At 41.1% G+C, this 7442-nt stretch overlaps 1 pseudogene; it reads left to right on the top strand.

Moving 5' to 3' along the window:
- The first annotated feature begins 6171 nt into the window (after window positions 1-6171).
- On the top strand, window positions 6172-7419 carry LOC145414716 (uncharacterized; annotated as a pseudogene).
- The last annotated feature ends 23 nt before the right edge of the window (window positions 7420-7442 follow it).

Raw genomic sequence — 7442 nt, 5'->3', positions numbered from 1 at the left:
TCAGTGTGCATTTCTGCCAGCTAATTTATATACCTCATGCTGACATATTTATTCTCTCTCTCTCTCTCTCTCTCTCTCTCTCTCTCTCTCTCTCTCTCTCTCTCTCTCTCTCTCTCTCTCTCACATAGAATTCAGGGACGATGTTTGTAAACTTTCTTAAGTATAAGTTTGCACAGGATTGGTTATATATTCGCTTCTTTTCACCAAAACATCTATCAAAAATTTCGCAGGCAAATTTAAGATGAATATTAAAGAGACAAATGAAATAAGATAAATTCTGATGCATGGTAATAGTTAACTGTTGATGACACATGTTTTGTAAATTGGTTAGGATTCTTTATAAACACGACCCCACATTGACTTAACACAGAAGTCTATAATCAGGGTAAATCAGCTGGTCCAATCTCAGAGTCGACCATTAGATCCCATTATTCTCGAATACTGTGAGACTCGCACCCTTACCCAGCATATACCAATACGAACTTCCAGTTAAACCACCAACCCCCCCCCCCACAACTACCACAACTATCACAATCACCACCACTACCACCACAATTACCACAACGACTATATTATCACAGTCATCACCACTACCACCACAGTTACCACTACACCTACCATCACTGCCATAATCACCACACTACTACCACAGCTGCCACTACATCGACCACTACAATTGCCACCACCACTACCACCACAGTTGCCACCACAACTACAACCACTATGACAATCACCACCACTACCACCACAGTTGCCACTGCAGATACTATCACTATCACAATCACCACCAGTACCACCATAATTGTCACCACAAATTCCACCACTATCGCAATCACCGTTACTACCACCACAATATCCTCCACAAATACCCATATTGATAACACCACAACAATGATAACACACACTGTTTATTCATCAGATATATCTTAAATATTATTCGTGCAATCCCCACACAAAAATTTTCACCAGAAGATAAAAGTTACAAAATGGAGGGACTGCACAGAGCCTTCATTAATCCCTCACTGCTATAGGTATCTCTTCAAATCTAAATAAAATCGTCCAGCAACAACAAGAATAAGATATAAAATTCGTCAATGTATTGGTTGGATTGACTCCCATAGCCGCGTGTTTTGGAGTAATATCTCAGCTAATGACAGACGATTATCTAAAGCTGAGTGAATCATAGGAGCCTGAATGTTAACTCCTTCAGCTCGTGGCCACCAGATTGTAATGTGCCTCTATCAAACGGTTACATTCAACTCAGGCAGGTCCTCTCGTAGTGTAGGAGTATATAAAACCTGTACCTACCACCCCAAATTAGAAAAGCCATCCCATCCTTGAATAAATCATCATGAGGTAGTGAGAATTAACTAAAATCTCATCATAGTGAAGTGGTTATGACTTGATGCTGTTGTAGTTGTGGCCCGAGGCTCATCTGAACGTGAACCAGTGGACTGCAGACTGACGCTTCTCTTTCCCTGCAGTCCATCCTCCTCCTCCACCCAAATTCCTCATCCACACTCTTCTTACTCTCTCTTTCTTATCTTTTCACCTCTCTTTTTCTCTCAGTATATTACTCACCTCCGTCTCTCAACTTCCTCCATACCTCTGTTTCCCATCCACTCACTATATCCATTCTTCTTTTGCGCCACAGCTTGCCTCACCTCTTCATTCCACCATGCTGTTCTTGCACCACCTTTTGTCCTCTCTTCACCCCACACACTAGATCAAATGCTGCACTGATTACTTCTGTGAATATCTTGCACACACCTTCCACCTCCCCCACCTGCTTCAAATCATATTTACCCAATCACTCCTGCACTACTCTCTTATTTTCTGCCTTTTTCCCATCCACTTGTAACCTCTTTACTCTCCTTGTATGGACTACTTTCTCCTCTCCTTCTCTCCTTCTATTCATCCATTGCATTTGTACATTGACTTTCACCACCACCAAGTGGTGGTCCGAAAGTCCACTCCCCCAACCTCTGTATGCTTTTGTATCCATTACATACCTCCTCATTCTCTTATCCGCGCAAACACACACTCAGTCATTGCCTTCCATTCATTCAGTTCACAACCCACCTTTTCAGCACTTGCCACGTATACCTGTGGATCACTTTGTGCCTAAAGAAGGTAATGGCTATCATCAAAAATGTTTTGCCTAAAGAGGGTATTAGTTATCACCAACTCCCTTACTGCACAAATGTCCACCAGAGCACTGCCTTTCTCATCCACTTCTGCAGGCACATCCCACTCACCAAGTACTTTATCCACCTTCACATTCCCGACTTTTCCATTCATATCTCCAATCAAAAACCCTCTCTCATTCCTCTCAAACTTTTCGATGCATGTTTCCTCATTTCCCAGAACTCTTCTTCATTCACTCTGCTCGCACTGTCTACCGTTGGCTCATGTGCACACACGATCGCCCACGTTTGTATTCCTACTCTTAGTCTTATACACAGTCCTTGATCCAACTGATCCATGCTCTCAACAGTATATACACCCTTTTCTTGACCTCTCATTCTCACCTACTCCCGTACATATACCCCACCCATACTCCCGCTCTCTCACACTGTCACCCCTCCATTACCATATTAGCTGTGAATCTTTAAATTGCATCATAAAAGTATATGAATTTCTTTAACCCTCTGTATTCAGAAATAAGTAATACCGACATTATATTTATGTATTCCTCCTATCTTATTATATGCTTACTACAAAACCTTCCCTATCACGTGTGTGTGTATGTGTGTGTGTATGTGAGGAATTCCCACTGTCACCACCATACATGTGAATTAGCGAGGATGAAGTATTGTTACCTACAGATTTGCTTAAAACATTAACATTATTTCTATAGCCTACTTAAAAATACGTTTGCCCCACGACCTTTCCGATCACACATGACTCTTTCTATTCTCTGTGCAACCCTCACTGTCGCTATCAAACGCGTGTTTTAGCGAGGACCAACGCGACATTACTTTCATGTTGGCAAACAAAGGAAGTACCTCGATTCTTGTTTATGGCTATATGCTTCCTCCAACAACTTCTATTATCACATGTAACCTACAATTTCCCTTTTGTTAAATCCACCTTGTCAACATCAAAGGCTTGATTAAACAGGGACGAATGTACTATATTTTCAAACTTCTGTAAATGTTTGGCCGAAGTATTGCCTACAGAAGCAGCGAGAATGAAAGTAAAAAGGAATGTTACTTTCTGTGAGGTCGGAATAGTTTTATGGATTTAAAAGCACCTTTGAAGGCTATATGACTTTTGACGGCTTATTGTTTGTGAACAAAAGGTGTAGAGATGTTGACAGGTCCATAACAGAAAAATCACTGCAAGATATTCAAGAAGGCGTGTGAGACATGTCGTTCCCTCTGCTGTGTGACACGATGACAATCATTTGTCAGCAGAGAATATTGTCCGCATGTACAATTCATCCACTCTAACTTGGCGCAGATTTTCGTCCTGTGACAGACTATTTCCTGCAGCTCAGGGGCAGAATGGGACAATGTTACGGCTCTACATCTTCTCCATAATACGTCTTCGTGACTAGGGCCATACTGTAATGTTTAACTCTTGTTACAACGCAGCATTCGAAATTGTGAGATGGCAGTTCTTCGCCTACTTAAATCAAATAGTGAATAGACTAAAACAAGTGTACTAATAAAAGACGCAAATCACATGACTGTACTAGAAATCAAACTTCCACATTATGTTTCAGATGGCATAGGAGGCTTTATAGCATATCGTACTTTGATTAATTTACATGCTACACCCTAACTTCCTCTAATGCCATTTATGTCATCTTACTTTCTGCATACTTTACATCAATAACATGCAAGAGGACATGCAGGTATAAAGTGCAACATAAATCACAGAAGAATGAGCTTTCCGAAATCTCCAAATGCACTTAGAATGCCTTTTTTTGTCTCATTTGCTACAGACAATAGGTACCTTATTAATTTCGCTTTAGTTTTGCCCTTTTGTTTGCAGTCGGTGTCTCTTTTATTACCTGGCGGTAGCGAGAATATGACACCTAAAGTAGCTGGTGATACTGCTGTTGTTATTGTTGTGACCCAAGGCTTCTCTGGAACACGAATCCGATGGCCTTCAGGCTCAAGTTGGCCTGTTCCTTCAGTTCACCATCCTCTTATGTGGGGATAGGGATGTTGTTGAAGGATGTTTTTATACCCATGCTTTTGAGCCGCAAGATTATATCAATGTCATCACATAAAGGCATCCCTCTCCAGTACCTCCACAGGTACTTGGTTTTGTTGAGTATCCCCGGTCTATGTGGCCGAGTAGATCCTCAACTGCAGGCAAACAACTGCCTCTTCAAGACCATCGCGTGATATGAACCGATGCTCCATTATGGTAAACAGTCGATCCTGGACAGTCCCTCCCCTCAGCGAAGTGCGGGGAAGAGTGTGGAGGTTTGGTTCCCGGTTGGATGACCCATTTGCGTCTCTCCACCCAGATAACAGGGACATCATGATAGGCTTAACATCATTCCATTATTTGGCTATATGGTTACCACCCAGCTTTGTAAAAGGATTCCTGAACTACAGAAAACCAAAGGGTTCATCAGAGATCTAATATCACAGCATATGCTATTCTGGCATTTATTCATAGATATTAGGTAAATTGAGTGTACTGTATTCGTTACTGAATGTGACGCCTACACGAATGAATGTTATAACTACATGTTTTCATCCAGAGACGTCTTGCTGTGTCTACTTTTCTGCAGGTGGGAGATAGGGCGAGAAGTAGGTTTCATAGCTACTGTACTTGAGAGGGCAAAGGCTTGCAGCTGGGAGTGGGAGAAATAGGTTGCATAGCTAGTTGAGGGGGACCAAGTCTTGCAGCTGGGGTAAGGGGCGAGAAGTAGGCTGCACAGCTAGTTGAGAGGGTACCACGTATCGTTTCGCTGTCTGAATTTCTTCCTAATAAACTTAACTTAGTACAACAAAGTCTGTCTTCACCTTCAAGACTACCTAGATCAGGGGTCCCCAGATCGGTCAGCATCTACCCCCGTGCGTCGATGGGACTATCCAAGGGGTCAGTAATTGGCTAGGGGTCAACTGGGAGTCAATGAATGATGGAAGGTCGATTGGGGCTCAATCAATCTACTGTGTCGAAAGCTGAAATGCGGACAAGAAATTTGAATTAAGTAGCCACATGCAGTATCATGCAGTAAATTACGAATAATTGCTACATCATTTACGTATAATTATTTTTTTTCATACACATTAGATTAGTTTTTCTGAAACAAATTGGTATCTTAAGTTATCTTTTATGCAGAACCACATGACATGACCACACCATTATAATGTTTCTTTCACATCGATGAATTACTTTGATTTTCTATAGCTATGTGTATTACTTTTACCAATACTGGATAAGCATACGTGTCTTAACTGTATGCATGAGATCTTCATAACCTTTGTCCCGTCCACTTCCTGTATGTCTGTACCCCCACCCCTGTACCTCCCACCTTCTCCCTTGCCTCTCTCATCTCCCCCCGTCCCAGGAAGGATATACGTACGTTTGGTATTGCTGTTTACCTCGCTTGCTGAGCGTACTCCCCCCACCACATACGAACCCAGACTGTGTACTCTGGAGATCCAGTACATTTTCAACACCCACGGAAATAGGAGTGGTATCAGTGAAGTGAGTGCTGCGCAATTACTGACAAACATAATGGCAGCTGCTGATATCAAAAGGAAATACCGACAATATTCACAAGACCATTTGAAATTTAGATTAATCAATTCGTTTACCATTGGAACAATGCACATGTGCCTATTATATGAAAAGACTTTCAGTAATGATGCCATGAAACCTGCGAAGATGAAAGACCCCCTTGAAGGAGTTCCCTCTGATAAGGAAACAATGATTACCGTTATTTTAAGGCACTGAAAAAATGAACCAATTATAAAGACATTTTTTTTTTTTCATAATATCTGCCAATGTTGATAATGAAGGACTGAAGGCATCATACAGTATCTCCCTCACCATAGCAAAGAAAGGACAGTCGCATACAGTTGATGATATCATAATTCCAGCAATTAAAAAGATGACAAACTGTTATGAAGAAAGACTCAACCTGTCGTATAATGCCTGCCATTATGTGCCAGTACAGTGCAAAGACGAACTGGTGAGATGGCCGATGATGTGGAAGAAATTTTGACACCTGAACTTCAACTCTCCAAGTTTTCTCTCCACCTCGATGAGTAAACTTTCAGCAATTCAAATATTCTTATGGCCTATGTGTGGCATTACAGTCCAACTCAAAAGTGCATTGTTGATGAATTTTTGTTTACCAAGTATCTTAAAGCTGATGCAAAAGGTGAGACAATTTTTCGGTGTTTGGAGAAGCATTTGGAGAAGCACAGTATACCCATCAGCAATATTACTGCAATGGCTACTGATGGTGCACCAGGAATGGTCGACCTCTACAGAGGATTTGCCACTTTGTTGAAGAAAAAGGTACCTGATGTACGTACTGTTCATTGTGTTTTACAGACACCATCTTGTACCCAAGAAACTCAGTGGTCTGCATGATGCCTTGATAGTGCGTATCAGAACAGTTAATAAAATCAAAGCGCATCCGTTCAGCTCGCTACTGTTTACAATGCTGTGTGGAAAGAATGATGAAACTCTGAATCAATTACTTTTGCACACTAAAGTGGCTGTCTGGGAGTAATAGCTTGAGAAGACCTGTAGACTTATACGAACAACTGTGCAGTTTCTAACAGATGTAAACCACCACTATGTGAAGAGTTTAAAAAGTTCAGGAAGTATGTGTTACATTTGGCAGATCTTTATTCAAAATTTAAATTTCCAGAAACGTCTGCAGGGTAAATGTGTTATTAAGGCCAGGACAGTTCTAACAGGCTTCCAAGCCAAAACTGGCCTATTCGAAGCTTCAGTAGCACGTAGAAATTTTCATTATTTTTTAAACTTACAGCAATTGGAAGAAAATGAAAACATTTCAGATAGTGACCTGGAGACATACACAAAGCACCTTGAAAAATTAAGCGAAGACTTTTAAGTAAACTTTGAGGACCTGGAGAAAATGCACGTGCCTGACTGGATTCTTACACTTTTTGATTTGGATATTGTAAATACAGACACTAACTCTCATTAATAGGAAGAACTTTTACAAATTATTATGGACCTCGACGCAAAAGCGTTGTTCAGAAGTAAAAGCCTAAGTGACTATTGGAGCAACGTAAATACTGTAGCTAAATACCCTCGGCTTTGTGGTTAAAGCTGGTTTAGCCAGGCCAATGCACTTCTAACAAAGCAGAGGAGCATACTGTACTAAACTTGGAAGAGCGTGGTGACTTATGACTAAAACTCACCAGTCTTCAACCAAATATCACTGCCCTTGTTAACGTTCACTAGACGCAGCCTTCCCATTAATGATA

This window comes from Coenobita brevimanus, chromosome 13 (assembly GCF_032717465.1).
Source record: "Coenobita brevimanus isolate Jiangsu-jjx chromosome 13, ASM3271746v2, whole genome shotgun sequence".
In the NCBI taxonomy this organism is placed as follows: Eukaryota; Metazoa; Arthropoda; class Malacostraca; order Decapoda; family Coenobitidae; genus Coenobita; species Coenobita brevimanus.
This window is presented reverse-complemented; position numbering and strand designations above follow the sequence as displayed.